This window comes from Pleurodeles waltl, chromosome 4_1 (genome assembly GCF_031143425.1).
Source record: "Pleurodeles waltl isolate 20211129_DDA chromosome 4_1, aPleWal1.hap1.20221129, whole genome shotgun sequence".
In the NCBI taxonomy this organism is placed as follows: Eukaryota; Metazoa; Chordata; class Amphibia; order Caudata; family Salamandridae; genus Pleurodeles; species Pleurodeles waltl.
Genome location: NC_090442.1, coordinates 457,649,985 through 457,666,557, shown reverse-complemented (window position 1 = coordinate 457,666,557; position 16,573 = coordinate 457,649,985). Strand labels below are relative to the sequence as shown.

General features: G+C 49.4%; 1 protein-coding gene across 2 annotated transcripts in view; it reads left to right on the top strand.

The window, feature by feature from the left end:
* The window catches only part of SUV39H2 (SUV39H2 histone lysine methyltransferase), a 343,208-nt gene that overhangs the window by 296,215 nt on the left and 30,420 nt on the right, over positions 1–16,573 (top strand). The window lies entirely within an intron of this gene.

Genomic DNA, 16,573 nt, shown 5'->3' with positions numbered 1-16,573 from the left:
AGAGGAAAATTAATGATGAGAACGAGGGCCGGAGTTGCGGTCCTGCAGAAATAATATCAGAGAATTGACCAATATAGGAAAACCCAATATATTTTTCGAGCAACTCTTTGTGGACCTATTCGATAACTGTGACTTATCAGACTTGCTGGTGGTTGAAAGGGTTCATCGATCACTTGCGCCTAGACCTCCACGTGGCGTACACCCAAGACCTGATAGCCAGACTTATAAACTATTGGAATTCTGATACTGCACTTCATCTAACCAGAAAAAAAAAGCCTCCATCCCCACCAGGGCACCGAACTCTCCATCTTCCCTGACTTTACAGTGGTGGTCCAGGAAGCTTGCAGGACATTTGTTGATGTAAAAACGCTGTTGAGTTCTTGTTACATCATATATGCCATGCTATATCTTCCCATCTCCGAGTGCAGAGTAGAGACTTGATTCAGTTATTCAACAACCCCAAGAAGGCAAAGTTTCTGAAGGCTGTGACTAAAGACACTAAGCCCAGGTATCTGGGGGCGCTGCTGATAGTCATTAAGATGCGCTGATGTTTGAGGTTTGGCTAATGGCTTCTCTCCTCCATTTTGTCCATGACAGGGTCAGGGACCATGTTGTCACTGAGGCCTGAACTCTGCATATGGAGCAATGTATTAGGGCTCTTCAGCTAGGTGGCCCGAGTAGTTACCAGTGGATGAGATTGATTCAACCATTTCATCCATCACTTTTTTGTATACTTTAGTGTGTTGCCGTAGGTGGGACGGTATGCCAAGACATGGATCCCTTGTACATTTGGTCACTGTCAAAGGTCAGTGATAAACTGGCAGTACCAAACCCACACCGTTACACCAACAGAATTACGCCCACAGCATTATGACCCACGAATCACTGCGGCGGACATTCAGTGGTGCTAAACTATTGGCAGTACATACCGCCGTGCTCAAAATAGGCACAACCTAACAAAACACCACCACATTGGACAATTCAAACTACACACACCTGACACCCATACACACACCACACCCACACACCACTATAAAACACACACCCACATTACCCACAACCCTTTGCCATTACAAACAAGTGCCACAAGAGAGATAGCAAGACCACAGACGCACACCACCATCACCTATACACCATACACGCACCCCACATCACACACCCCAACACAGCACCCCACACACCCTCACCCACACCACTCACACTACACCCATGGCACCGCAACGACACCCCAGGTTCTCTGAGGAGGAGCTAAGGGTCATGGTGGAGGAAATCATTCGGGTAGAGCCACACCTATTCAGATCACAGGTGCAGCGGACGTCCATTGCAAGGAAGATGGAGCTGTGGCGGAGAATCATGGACAGGGTTAACGCCGTGGGGCAGCACCCCAGAACAAGGGATGACATAAGGAAGAGGTAGAACGACCTACGGGGTAAGGTACGTTGCACAGCAGCAAGACACCAAATGGCTGTACAGAGGACTGGCGGTGGACCCCACCTCCTCTCCCACAACTAACAACATGGGAGGAGCAAGTCATGGCAATCATGCATCCTGAGGGCCTGGCAGAAGTAGGGGGAGGACTGGACTCTGGTAAGTCAAATTTCTATTACTATCACCCATCACAAACATCCACCCCTACCCTCACTCCCATCACTTCACCACCTCCCACATACCCCACCATCACAACACACTCATCCCAATACCCTGCATGTAACACCAATGCATGGACACCACTCTCAGACCTGCATGGACACCCATCACTAAAGCATGCACATTAGAGAGAATCACCTAGCCCACAAAATCACTACTCACACAAGGCAAAGCTGCCAGGGCAATAACAACCATACAGGGCAACACACCCATGCACAAGATGACACAAACAGAAACAATAACACTGCATTTACATGCCCACATGTCCCCCAACCAACGTCACCGTAGGGGAGGTGCCAGCAACTTCCAGGCCACCCCCAGAAGAGGCCCACAGTGATGACAGCAGCTCTGGACGCCTGGATCTGGATGACCAACCTGGCCCATCAGGGATCTCCAGACAGTCGGTTACCCAGGCACAGTCCCATACCAACACAGAGCCTCCCCCCTCAGGAAACACCACCACAGGACCCACCCAGCGGGCCCATACCTCTGCCCCCAGGACATGTCAATCAGCAGTGTGTCCACCACTACAGGGACCCCAGGCCACCCCACAAACACAGGATGATCAGGGACCTGGGGTCAGTGGCGGTGGGCACACAGTTCAGAGAACAGAGGCACAGGACAACAGGGAAGCTGGGAGGACTGCTGTGCGACAGGGGGAGGACAGGCCCCGGGAACTGACTCTCCAGAAGGCACTGACCAACATCCTGGGAGCATACCACCATTCCCAGGAGACGATGGGCCAGATACTGGACGAATTGCAGGAGACCTAGCGGATTCAGGAGGGACAGTACCTGGAGATCAGGGAGGACTTGAAGGACATCAACACCACCCTGGTCACTATTGCAGGGGTGCTGGCTGACATGGCCAACACCATGATGGCGGGCAGTGGCACACCACCGGGCCCCTGACACTAGCCATACCGATGAACAGCCTTCTATCTCCGCTGCCGCTAATGGAGAGGAAGCCCGCCACAGGACCAACAGGCCACCAGCATCCCTCCCCCTGCAGAAGGAGAACCACCCGCAAATGGTCCCTGCAAACCAGGCAGAAGCCAGAGAGCATTGCCAAGATCCCACCAGGAAATAGGACTCTCCTGAATGTCACCCTTGTGTCCCACTCTGTCACACTGTCCACCTTGAACTGCCATTGCTCCCCTTCCCATGCCCCCTTGGACAATGCACCTGTGATACAAATAGACTGGACTACATCCTGGACTTTCCTCCATCATCAACCTAGCCCAATGCACATCCCCCTCTAATCATTAGCACTTAAATAAACACCATTTAAAAAAATACATGTATAGAGTCTTGTAAAATCATTCAACCATGTATTTGTTTAACAAGCTTTAAACACTGCAATTTAATTGTACAGTATTGTATACATAGGAATGACCTGTAGTTGGCGGCAGTCAACACATAGTGGGACACAAATATCTGAAAATAGAGATGCCAAAGGGTACAGTAAGTGGGCATAGAATTTTGAAATTTGCCTGCCAGTGGCAATGTCAAATACAAACCTGTCAATGTAAAGTGTTATTACAGTGTCTTACCTGTGTGTCATTGGAAATACTGTCTTATAAAAGCACTTCTGTTGTCCTCATCCTCTGCCTCCTCATCTTCACTGTCCATACGGTCTACTGCAGCCATACGCCCATCTCCACCCTCATCCTCCTGCAGAAAAGGCACTTGGCGACGTAAGGCAAGGTTGTGCAACATACAGCATGCCACGATGATCTGGCACACCTTCTTGGGTGAGTAGTACAGGGATCCACCTGTTAGATGGAGGCAACAAAACCTGGCCTTCAGGAGGCCGAATGTCCTTTCAATTATTCTTCTTGTTCGCCCATGTGCCTCCTTGTAACGTTCCTCCGCCCTTGTCCTGGGATTCCTCACAGGGGTCAGTAGCCATGAGAGGTTGAGTCACCTGAAAATATATAGGGACAACTGTTAGACACACACTAACCCCTAGGGCCCACACCATACGCATACACCACCATCCACTGGGTGGGAACCAGGGCTCACCTATTAGCCACACCCTGTGCCTCTGGAGTTGAGCCATCACATATGGGATGCTGCTATTCCTTAGGATAAAGGCATCATGTACAGACCCAGGATACTTTGCTTTGACATGGGAGATGTACTGGTCCGCCAGGTACACTATCTGCACATTCATGGAGTGAAAGCTCTTTCGATTTCTGAACACCTGTTCATTTCTCCAGGGGGGGACAAATGCAATATGTGTACCACCAATAGCCCCAATAATGTTGAGGATATGTCCTGTTGCATAGAAATCAGTTTTCACTGTGGCCAAATCCTCCATCTGGGGGAAAACTATGTTGCTGCGCATGTGTTTAATCAGGGTAGAAAACACTCTGGTCAGCACTATTGAGAACATTGGCTGAGACATTCCTGCTGCCAAGCCCACTGTCACTTTGAAGGAGCCACTTGCCAGGAAATGGAGCACAGATAGGACTTGCACAAGAGGGGGGGATCCCGGTGGGCTGACGGATAGCAGATATCAGGTCAGGTTCCAATTGGTCACACAGCTCTGTGATTGTGCCCCTATCCAGTCTATAGGTGAGGATAATGTGCCTGTCCTCCATTGTTGCCAAGTCCACCAGGAGCCTGTACATGGGGGGGATACCTCCATCTCCGATTCATCCGCAGCTGTTGCAATCTAGGGGGCAAACGGTGAGTAGCTGGTCAGTATCCCATGTTTCAAAACACTACACTGCATTGCATGTTGTGACTGTAACACAAGATTGTTGTATAGGCCCAGATGGTGCATATGTGTACAATGATGCAGTTAGGTGCCATGGCCTACCCTCCCCTCTGAAATGGCGTCCGCCTGTCCTGTGAGGAGTGACATGTGGAAATGAGGTAAATCCGCTGATGACGTGCGCCGTTGCGGGAGGCGGTCGAAAACCACTGTGCAACTCCTCATAGGATCCCATTGCGCCCTATGGGTTACAGTGGCCAGTGGTGATGTACGCTGGCGGTGGCGGTACGCACCGCTGCGGACATGACTGCCATTTTCTATCTGTTCACCCACTTGCTACCTGACCTTCAGCAGGAGTGGACCTACACTGCAAGCGCAGCTATGACCTGTGTCTGGAACCGACCATGGCTCGTGTGACTGGGAAAAGGGCCTCTGCCTTCACCACTGCGGAGCTGGACAGACTGGTGGATGGGGTCCTGCCCCAGTACCGAATGCTGAATGGGCCTCCAGACCAACAGGTGAGTACACTGTGAGCACGATGCATGAGGCATGAATGCATGGAGTGCTGTGTGTGAGGGACTCGTGTAAGGGGGGTTGGCGGAAGGATCCTGGGCAGTGTGCTGCATGTATGGTGGGCAATGTCTGTGTGTAAGGGGATGGCAGGGCTATGGTGGGAGATGAGTATAACAGGCTGGACGGTCTGACTGATACCTTTTTTCTATGTGTATTTTTCTGCAGGTCAGCGCCCATCGTAAAAAGGGTATATGGCGTGTCACTGCCAAGGACGTGCAGACCCTGGGGGTCTATGGCAGGCAGAGCACCCACTGTCGGAAACGGTGGGAGGACCTGAGACGCTGGGCAAAGAAGACGGCGAAGGACAATCTGGGGATGGCCTCACAATGAGGAAGGGGTGCCAGACGAACCCTGACCCCCCTGATGGCCCACATACTGGCAGTGGCCTATCCGGAGCTGGATGGGCGCTTGAGGGCATCACAGCAGCCACAAGGGGGTGAGTACAGTTTCCAAATATATTACTTGCGCATGGTGGAGTGGTCTCCGGGGTGTGGGCCTGTGGGTGCCCCTAAACCAGGCTGGACATTGCAGGGTAGTTCCCATGTTGGGGAGGGTATGATGTGAACCACCTCCAACCAAGCTAGGAGGCGTCCACTACTGGGCAGGGGTCTCTGGGTCTCTGGTATGCTGTTAGTGGTGTTAGGTATTACTGTCCATGGGCTGGTGACTAGCATTGTGACTGTCAGCGCATTGCCCAATGCGTAGGGCTGTTCCCTGTTTGTGTGTGTGTGTCGGGTACACCAACAGTGGTGTTGGAACAGCCATTGACCCAGTGTATCCTTTGTTTCTTTCCCCCCTCTTTTTGTTGTGTCACCCTGTCCTTCTGTGCATTAGCATCATCTGGTGGAGGAACAGAGGCACCGGGGACGAAGGGAGCTTCATCCCACAAGGCCCAGGAGGCCGAATCCACTGACGGGGAGGGCACCAGTGGGATGGAGGACGAGGGGAGCACCACGGCGGGGACAGTTTGGACAGTGATACCTCCTCTGATGGAAGCTCCCTGGTGGTGAAGACACCTCTGTGGCCACCCCAACTACAGGTACAACCACCACCCCCGTACCAGCACCGTCCTCCCAGCAGCCACTCAGCGAGTTTCCCGTGCCCGCTCACCCAGGAGTGTGGCCATCTCCTTCGCCCCAGGCACCTCAGGCCCTGCCCCAGTTAGCCCTGCTGCCCTGAGTGTTGAGTCTATAGACCTCCTGCAATCCATCTCTGTTGGGTAGTGAACCATTGTGAATGCCATCCAGGGGCTGGAAGGTCATTTGCAACAAACAAATGCATTTCTGGAGGGCATTCACTCTGGCATGGCAGCCCAACAGAGATCAATCCAGGCTCTGGCCTCCTTTCTGATGGCAGCCACTGTCCCTGTTTCTAGCCTCCCCCTCCAACTTCCTCTAACCAGTCCCATTCCCCTCAACCCCAACCTATCCCAAGCACACAGGCAGACCAGCATGCACCCAGGACAACACACAGGAGTGGTTCAGGCAAATACAAGCACCACACATCATCCCACAGGCACTCACACAAACACCATCCAGATGCAGACATACCAACATCCACTGCGTCCCCCTCCTCCTCGTCCACCTCCCTCTCACTAGCGTCTACACTCACACCTGCATGCACTACATCCTCATCCACTACCTCCATCACCATCACGCCTATCACTACACATCCCTCACTGGCAGCCAACATCCCCACATCGATGTACACTTCTCCTGTGTCCTCTCCCACTGTGTCGGTGCCCCCTCCTCCCAAAGTACACAAACACAACCACTCCGACACCGGACAGCCTTCCACTTCATCCAGCCCATGCACCTGCACCCAAACACAGCAGACAGACACCTCCTACAACCACTTCCTCTTCCTCCACACCCAAACCTTCACCCTCTTCCCGTCCCAATGTCCCTAACAAGCTTTTGCTCTCCACCGTTGACCTCTTCCCAACAACCCCCGTCCCTCCCCCCCGTCCTTCACGTCGGGCCAGGGTGGTTGGAACCCAGGCAAACACCTCAGCCACCCAGTCCACGGCCACAGTAGTTTTGACAGCTACTGCAGATGGGAGTGGATCCCCAAAACCAGCCAGCAGTACTGGAAGTGTGCATGCACCAGGTGCATCAAGGAGGGGCAAAGAGGCACCACCAGCTGTGAAAGGAAAGGGCAAGGAGGCACCACCAGCTGCCAAAGGAAAGGGCATGGAGGCACCACCAGCTGCAAAAGTGAAGGGCAAGTAGGCACCACCAGCTGCCAAAGGGAAGGGCAAGGATGCACCACCAGCTGCAAAAAGGAAGGGCAAGGGTCCAGCACCAAGAGGCAGGAAGGACAGCAGGCCTGGTGCTGAAACTCATTCGGAGACATGGCGGTTCAGCCGTCCGAGGCTGCGGGGGAAGGGCTGGAGCCTCCCCCCCACTGCCAGCCCCACCACCAGCACCATTGCCAGCACTGCCACCTGCACTGCCACCAGCAGCAGCAGCCCCAGTGGGCAGCCGTCCGAGGCTGCAGTGGAAGGGCTGGAGCCTCCCCACCACTGCCAGCCCCGCCACCAGCAGCAGCCCCAGTGGGCAGCCGTCTGAAGCTGCAGGGGATGGGCTGGTGCCTCCCCCAACCACTGCCAGCCCCGACACCAGATCCGCCACTGCCACCACTGAACAGCTGTCACCGCCTGCGGGCAGTGTGTAGTCCTGCCTCCATGGGCTGTAGTGCGTCCTGGACCATGCAAATCCTGTAGGTGTGACACCCAGGTGAGAGACTGTGACCTTGCACTCCCCAAGATCTGCATCACAGGGCACAATGCCCCCTCCAGAACCAGTGGAGGAAGCCATCCAGTCACCCCATCCTTCCAAGGATGAAGCACACTGGGCACAAGGCCCCCTCCAGAACCAGTGGAAGAAGCCATCTATTCACCCCATCCTTCCCAGGATGAAGCTCACTGGGCACAAGTCCCCCTCCAGAACCAGTGGAAGAAGCCATCCAATCACCCCATCCTTCCCAGGATGAATCACACTGCGCACAAGGCCTCCTCCAGAACCAGTGGAAGAAGCCATCCACTCACTGCATCCTTTCCCAGATGAAGCACACTGGGCATTAAGCCCCCTCCAGCACCAGTGGAGAAGCCATCCATTAGAGAGACTGTGGCCTTGCACTCCCCAGGACCAAGCAGTGGGCAAACCACCCACTTGAGAGACTGTGGCCTTGCATTCCTCAGGCCCAAGCAGTGGGCTAACCACCCACTTGAAAGACTTTGGCCTTGCACTCCCCAGGAGATCGCACAGGGCATGTAGCCCCCTCCAGGACCAGTGGCATTGTACCGTCTTCCGGCTGAGGTGTCCCCCATTCCCCGTCCCCCTGAAGTGCCTGTGTGTTTTCGACCTGATGCCCCTGCAGTGTTCTCTCTGCGTTGCTGCAGGAGTGAGGTGGGGTCTTGGCCTATGTAGTGTGGCACTGTGGCCCACAGACATTGAGGACTGGGTAGTGTCCTTCCATTTGTAAATATGTATATACGTTTGTATTTTGATGCACTTATTCATGTTATTTTATCGTATTACACTCCCTTTCCTCCAATCTTTTTGTCCTTGCATTATTACTGAGGAGTAGGGGGTGAATAAGTAATGTTACTGCATCTGGTTGTGTGTATGATGTTGGGGGTGGTGTTTGGGGTTGGAGTGTTGCGTGTGTGTCACTCTCTTTTTCCTCCCTCCTCCCTTGTGTGCTAGGCAGCAGTACTCACCGTGGTCGTCTTTGCCGGTGTTGCTGCTCGTACTGCAGAATAAGGTAGACGAGCATGGAGAAAATGTGTAACTCGGGCTCCATGGCGTTGTGGTTGTTCCCTGAGTGTCCAGAGGTGAGTGCTTTGACTTCTGTGTTCTGTTTCCGCCGTGCTTTTGATGTTGTTGGTACCGCCCCGGAAAAGGTGGCGGATAGGCCAGTCTTAATACAGTGGTCGGTACAATGTCTTCCGCCTGGCTTTTGGTGGTTACCGTCGTGGTGCTTGTTGCTACCGCCGTGGCGGTCGGAGTGTTAAAGTGGCTGTCTGTCTGAGCGGTTTCCACCGTGGTCATTATTCCATTTGTTTTACCGCCGGCCTGTTGGCGGTATTACTGCCGCTTTATCACCGACTGCCAGGGTTGTAATGAGGGCCTATGATTTTAGCTGTTATACCTTCATTGAGCTCTGAATGGCGGATATGACATGCTGATGGGCACTCTACATGATTAACCAATAAAATTGTGTGTGCGCCCAACATTGACTCCCCTGAGTTCTTTTAAAACATGGTCATGATCTTTCGGCAGCACGGACCACAAGGTATGCTTTTTTGGGGGGGGAGCAATTTTAAATTAGTCTCACTTAGACAGCACTAACCCCACCGGAGCAAATCACCCTTGAGTTGCCAAAGTCCTCCGTCACATGCTTCACATGGACGGGCTGCATGATGTTTGGAGTGTTCGGAGAGGACTTGATAAGGTATATTCCTGTTAATACACAACCGAAGATATCCACTCACGTATCGCATTTTGGCTTATCTTGGTGGAAATTCTGCCTTGGATCACTGATATTTTACACCTACAGTGGACTCTGTCTGACCATTCACCAGTCCTGCTACAGTTGGGCTTCCTCAGTATGCAAGGGGTGAGGCAAATGTGGCTGTTCATCACTAAAGCCCTTGATGCAGTTTTTCAGGTGGACCTAAAGACTGCCATTACTGAATTCTTCGACATAAATACTGGTTCATTAGAAAAATTCTCGTTTGTCTGGAAATCTTCAAAGTATACATGAGGGGGTATGTATGTCCTAAGGAGGTAGACGGTTGTACTGCGATTTATCTGCTCTATGCTGATAACTGCCAAAAAAGCACTGCAAGACCTAGATGAGAAGTATAAAACCAAGAAACAGACAGACCTCCTGGCTGATATAAATGAAGTCCTTCTTGCTTTTAGGAAGCTAGCGGACAGTCAGTGCAGCTATCTGGGCAGAGGTAGGCGTGCCAGGGAGCATCCTAGTAAAACCCTCTCGTTGTTCTTGAACAACTGTCCGAATATAGTCAATAATTCAATTAGGCGACCCACTGGTGAGCTGGTGGGAGGAAGTGCTGCTAAACTGCAAGAGTTCAACTCTTATTGTGAAAGTCTGTATTGGTCCAAACTGACTAAATGTGAGCCTGATATTAATGCCTTTCTCGAGGACATTGCACTTCTGTGGACCGGAGGTTCTTGGCCCTTTCTGAAAACACCCATTGACATGCAAGGGATCATACTTGCTAAAGAAGGCCTGAAAGTGGGAAAGGCCCCTGGATCTGATGGGGTAGCTCTGGAGTTTCAGAATGCATACAAGGCTTTTGTGGCATGGTAGCTGGCTGACTTATATCGGATGTCTCTGGAATTGGGAATGCTAACTCCCACAGCATGGGTGGCGGTCATCACTGTATTACTAAAACTCTGTAAGGACCCTCAGAGCTTCGGTTCTTATTAGCCGCTAACCTTCATGAATCTGGACATTAAAATCTCAGAGCAACCCTTTCGCCATTTTCCAAAGTGGCGAGTATAATAGAGGAAGAAGAGACATATATTGAAATTAAACAAATAATAGTGCTTTTTAATCCTTTTAGGTATACACCAAACTATGTTTATGAACTGAATATGAAAAAAATAAAAACTCCTGTTTTAGACACATTTTCATAGTTCGCTTTATTTATTTGTTTCGCCAATCACTCCTGGTACATTTGCGAATGTTGAACATTTAATAGGAGCATATCGACAGGGCCATCTTTTTGTAGCACATGTTTTGCAAGTACATGTAAGTTCTGTTGGTAGAGGCTTTAGAAAATGTATAGGTTTTAGCACCCGATTTATATCTTCCCAACCCAATTCACACAGATCTTTCTCTACATATGCATGATCCAAAACATTTGCACATCTTCTGATAAAGTACAGATCTTTTAATGTGTGCATGCACAGAATATGACGTCGGTGGAAGGTCACTTAGCAGGACTGATCTCTTGAACTCACTGTACTGAAGATTGTTAAATGTGCGACAGCCAGAACTTGTTTTCCACAAGGTATTTTTCTACATCTTTAAAGTCACGTTCTTCTTCTGTCTCAGCAAATCTTTTTTCAGAAACTTCACAGGTTCAGCAGTTAAATTCCAATTTTGCTCATATTGTCATCACCAGTAAGAATATGTGCCTTGATAAGAACACTGAACATTTCTCATTCAAGCTTTGTTGTACATAATATGAAGTGGGATTAAGTGTATTTTCTCACCTTTTCCATAACGTATCCATAACTCTGACAACACTTGATTTATGAACATTGCAACAAATCTTAGTTGCACAATAATATCTGTGTAATTTGATAGTACAATGACTCGATTGTAACCATTTCGAACAACCCACTCAACATGTGGCACAGCACAAAGGTCAGCTTCCTTCAATTTGCTGTTAACTGTTAAGTTCTTGAACAACATGGCCTGTACTTTTTGAATATATCTCTGCAAGCACCAACTTCTCATTGACAATAATTTGCAATAACTAGAAATTCAGTGTTCACTGAAGCATGAGCAATGTTTTGGTGAGTTAACATCTCCAAGTTCATCTTGTTCGATATTGATGACCAGAATTTATCAAGTTGCAGTCGAATTTTTAACGCAGGCAAGGTCAATGCCAGAACAATCAAATCCTATGTCACTCCCTAGTCTTCCTATACCATTCGGAGTTTAGCTCTGTCAAACATCCTAAAGTATTAGTTGCTGAAGCTAGAGCATGTATTAGCGCTGTAGCAATGCGTTCACGTGACTCAAGCAAGAGGGATTTGGTTTAATTTTTTTAATTGGCATCCCATGCACCCACACCCCAGCCCTTTGGGAGTCGGAAAAGGGGATGAGGAAGACGGTGTCCAGTGTAGCAGGGGCAACAGACTTCCCAGTCTCCAGCCTCTCCAACAGCAGTCTCCAAGTCACTTTTAGATTGTCCTTAGAGTCGCACATAACCACACCCTGGGAGGCAGGATCACTCATTTTCTCCACAGGTGGCAAATCATAACATCCGACAGGTGGATCTCTCAGATAGTCCTACATGGCTATGCCATGGCATTTCTTTCTGTCCCACCACCTATTCCACCCACTTCCGAGCAGCTTTCGGAGGACCAACTGTCAATTTTGTGTCTGGAAGTTCAGGCTCTTTTGGAAAAAGGAGTCATAGAGGGAGAACAAGCCTCAAACATAGATCTGAACTAGGTGTTATTCCTGTTATCCCTAGTGCGAAAAAGGGCAGAGGCGCTTGATCCATTTTAGAATTCAGCTCCTCAACTTCTTCTTCAGATAAACAAATTGAAAATGCTCACTCTGGCCCAGGTTGTATCTGCCACAGATCCAGAAGATGGGGTGGTGGTGGTGATGGACCTGCAGGACAACAATTTCCATAGCCCTATCTTGCTAGCCCCATAGGTACTACCTGCGGTTTGAGGTGGGCTACAAACATTTTCAGTGTGCCATACTCTTTCTGCCTCAACACAGCCCCTCAGGTTTCTATGAAGGTGATGGTGGTGGTCACAGCTTACCTTTGGAGGTCGGGGTACCAGTCTTTCCTACTTCGATGAATGGCTTTTAAAGGTAGCTCACCATTGTCAGTCGCGGTCTAACCCCATATGACTGCAAACCTCCTCACATCCATGGGGTTCACTGTTAATGTGCCAATGTCTCACCTGACTCCTTTGCAGAGGCACTCTTTAATTGGAGCTATCCTGAATGTGGTTTATGTTTGGGCCTTCTCTCTCGAACAATAAGCGCTCGACATTCATAGTATGATTCAGATGTTTCAGCATCCATCCTGGTCTCAGTGAGGATGGCTCTGAGGCTTCTTGGTTTGCTGGCCTCATGCATCCTGCTCGCTAACCATGCCAGGTGGCACATGCAAGCTGTTCAATGGGATTGGAATATCAGTGGGTCCAACACCAAGGGAACCTGTCTTACTCCATCCCAGTACTGGAGGAGACTGCAAAAGATATACTATGGTGGCTATTGGACCCTAATTAGACTAGGAGCAGATCCCTCTACCTACTCCACTAATTGCTAACGATGGTGACAGATGCATTACTGCTGGTTTGGGGAGATCATATGACAACTATGGAGATCAGAGGACTCTGGTCTTCTGTGGAGACCAGCCTCCACATCAACCTGCTGGAGTTGCGGCCCATCAGTTTAGCATTACAGACTTTCCTGCTGCCCTTCATCAAAGGGGAGGCTTGTTTAGGTCCTCACAGACACCACAACAGCCATGTCATAGTGTAACAAGCAGGGAGGGTAAGGATCCTGGCCTTTATACAGGAGATCCTGCCCTCTGGACCTGGCTTAATTGTCAGGGCATCTTACTGACCATACACCACGTTGCAAGATCTTTGAACTTCAGGGTGGAGGAGCTCAGCCACTGATGCCTAGCAGACCATGAATGGCAGCTACATCTGGAGGTGGTGCAGGGTGTCTTAAAGAAATAGAGAGAACCCTGCTTCAATTTCTTTGGCACTGCCAAGAAGCCCAGTTTCCACACTTTTGTTAGTTGGAGTTTCGAAGACACACTCTCTTTGAGGCGCATTCTGCCTAGATCGGAGCCCAAGACTTATGTATGCCTTCCCGCTGCAACCTCTCCTTCCCAAGATCTGAAGAAGATCAAGAGCGACCAGGTCCAAGTCAGCCCAGTGGCTCCAGTTTGGGCCAGGATAGTGTGGTACCCAGAACTTCTGAGTATGAGCATCTTTCCTCCAATAAGGGTGCTGCTTCGGCTGGATCTTCTATTGCAGCCGTAGGGCAGGATCTTGCACCCAGGCCTGCTAAGTTTACACCTTTAGGCATGGAGATTGAGCAGCAACAGTTGACTGCATTTGATCGACCTCCAGAAGTAGTGCATGTTTTTCTGGTGGCTATGCATCCTTCTACAAAATTTGCTTACCCTGGATACTAGGACTAGTTCATATTTTGGTGTGGCACCCCTAACAGACCCAGTGCAAGCGAAACTCTTGGATGTGTTATTGTTTCTTTTGCCTTTGGCCCAGCAAGGTCTTGCAGTGGACACCGTTAAAGGTTATTTGTCAGTCCTTTCAGCCTGTTTGCTTTTACTGGATCAATCATCCCTGTTCAAATCACCTATTGTGATGCATTTTCTAAAAGGTTGGGTCCAATTTTCCTCAAATGTTTGTGATACCACAGTGGGAGCTTAATTTGTTCCATGCTTTCGTAATGTGTACTCCAGCTGAGCCTTCGCGCAGTTGCTCTCTGCGTCTCCTGATCCTTTCTTATTGTGATAACCTCAGCTTGTTGCATGAGTGAGCCTCTAGCTCTGTTAGTTTAGCTGCCCTACACCACCTTCTTTCCAGACAAATTGGTGCTGAGGTCTAGAGCAGCCTTTCTTCTGAAAGTTGTGACATCCTTTCAGGTTGGGCTATCCATCTCTCTTCTGATGTTTTTTTACCACATAACATTCCTTGAAAGAGTAGGAGAGACCTCATCGCTCGGACCCTAAAATAGCACTCAGTTTTTAGATCAATCATACCAAAGGCCATTGCTCTTTGTGGGGTTCTCAAGGGCAAAAAAGGCAAGGTGGTGCAGAAACGCATTTAGTCCAGATGGATAGTCCTCTGCATTAAGATCTGCTACACAATGGACAAAAAGCAGCCTCTGAAGGGTTGAGAGCCCTTTCCACCCAGGCCAAGGCTGCAATAAATGTGCTAGCACGCGGAGTGACTATTCTGGAACTGCAGTGTGGGTGTCAGTACACACATTCTCAAAGCATTACTGCCTTGGTAAGTCCAACGGAAAGGAATTTTGGCCATTTGCTCCTGCAGAACCTTTTGGTCTGATTCCACTGACCTACAGAGGTACTGCTTTGGTATCTATTCTAAAGATGAGGAATCTGCGGTTAGAAGTATCCATCAGTAGAACAAGTTACTTACCTTGGATAATGCTCTTTCTGGTGGATACTCGATTCCCCACTACCCTCCTGCCTTCCCATGGGATGGACTCTTCTCTACCTAAAGGGGACCCAATTTAGAGGTCTGCCGTGGCATGAACAATTGGATTTTGGGCTCTGTGTCAGAGGGTGCAGACGCTGTCCAGGAACGAGACTGGCATGGCGCATTGGGGTGGCGTCTATAAGCACTCAAATAATTAAATCTAAGGTGAAGCAGATTCGTTGTGGTGCTGCATGAAGCTGCCTACTAGTGCTATGCTAAAAAATATTGCAGATGCAGTCTAGTGCCTGGGGATATTCTAAAGTTGAAGAATATACAATTAGATAGAGTATCCACCAGAAAGAGTGTTATTGATGGTACGTAACTTGGTCTCTGGGTATAAACCTAAGGGACATCCAAAAAGATGTGATGTGGGTAAAGAAAAAAGTGACACACCATAAGAAGCAGAGGTGATGTCAGGTCTACTGGTGCTTCGGGATAGCACAAAGCCCCAATAGTAATTCAGAGGGCAGTTGCAAATTACACCAACCCTTGCAAGGGATCAAGGAAGGGACTGAGACATTAGTATGTATGGTGCTGCAGGGAGGAAGGCAAGGTAAGCCTCTGAATCGGCACCCAGGATTGTTTGGTATTACATGAAAATTCCCTGTGTCATGTAATGCTTCATGTATAAGAAAATAAAATGTCTCTTTGAAGAACCCAGTTGGTACTGTTCCCTTGGCCTGCAGGTACTCAAGCACAGCAACAAACCACCCTTTAAAGAGGAGTATACCAAATAATGTAAGTGAATAATTAATAATAATGCACACCATAATAGTTTGATTAGCCTTAGACATGCTACATACACAAATGGCGTAAGGGTTGAAGAACAGGATATTCAATAGAAAATCTTCTCTTGTTTATTACATAGATTTGCATGAGTCCTAAGTACGCATATCGGTGGAAACTCTAGGAGTCTGCAAAAGCTTCTGCACTCCCAGCATGTCAGCAAGGCAGAGACGATCAGATAAGGAGTGCACATGGGGAAGAGTAAGACACTAAGTGGAACAGTAGCTCCAGTGATTTTCAAAGATGAAATCATCAGTAAGCTGTATCAGTAGGTCTGCCTTGTAAAGCTGAAAAATGGTGACCTTACTTTTCATGTTGCAGAGAAACTAAGGGACATATTTATAAGAAAGTTATGCAGCGCAGTAAGTCGCCTTGCTGGTCTCCATGACAGGTAAAGGGCAGAAATGTGGTGTATTTAAAATAATACAGCACATTTCTGCCATTTTCCTGCGCTGGTGCCCGTCGGAGGGTGCCTGCATTGCAAGGAAGACTGTGTTCGTGCAGAAATGGGCACCTTCCTGTACAAAACAAATCCCTGAAGGCATTTTTCACTTTTTTATTTGTTCTAAAGAATGCAGTACACATAGAGGAAAATACAAGGAGAAATACACAGAGTTCTCCTCGTTACGCCTCACTGGGGGAGGCATAGTAGTTTTGGCATGTTCCCAGGTCTACCACTTTTGATAGATATGGGAAGGCATCAGAATCCGTGGGGGTTGTGTGGAGCATCCGTGCAACACCAATGGAACGCCTCCCTGGGGCAGAGTAAAGCAACACACCAATTTGTGCTGCGTTGCACTACTCTTGATTTATCAAACCACTCAGGGCCACGCAAAGTGGCCTTGCATGGCATA